Raw genomic sequence first — 662 nt, 5'->3', positions numbered from 1 at the left:
TAAAAAAATAAAATGCTGAGATTGTAAGTATTTCAGAGTTTGGAGTTAAAATTTTTTTTTCTGAAACTTTTTTCCTGTATCTAATGAGATCCTGGGGTATGGGATCTATGTGCAAACACAAAATTTTTCATATTTTATGCACAATATATGCACAGAGCTGGAACGCAGTTTTGCACAATATTTCAGCACATGTGTGGTTTTAATCCTAATTATCACATCATATGAATTGTGAGATCTTCTATCGACTTGGGTCATTTAGAACTTAGGGTTGCTGGTCTACCGTGCTCTGATGACATTGACAATAATTGAAATGTTAAATGATAGAATAAAAAAGTCATTTTTATAAATCTCAACAAAACAGAGAAGAGAACAGGTTCCCATGGATATGACTTCAGTACTACCAGTGGAAAAACCGTTTGTTGATATATGATGGGTGGATGGATGAGCTGGATGAGTGCGTGGGTGGATGGGTGGTTGGAAGAAAGGGTGGGTGGATGGATGGGTGGATGGGTGGATGGATGAGTGGATGGATGGGTGGATGGATGGATGGATGGATGGGTGGATGGATGTGTGGGTGGATGGATTGGTGGGTGGATGGGTGGATGGATGGATGGGTGGACGGATGGGTGGATGGCTGGCTGGCTGGCTGGATGGATGGATGG

The sequence above is a fragment of the Octodon degus genome, unplaced genomic scaffold (genome assembly GCF_000260255.1).
Source record: "Octodon degus isolate 3935 unplaced genomic scaffold, OctDeg1.0 scaffold00445, whole genome shotgun sequence".
Classification (NCBI taxonomy): Eukaryota; Metazoa; Chordata; class Mammalia; order Rodentia; family Octodontidae; genus Octodon; species Octodon degus.
Note: the sequence above shows the minus strand (reverse complement) of the source record.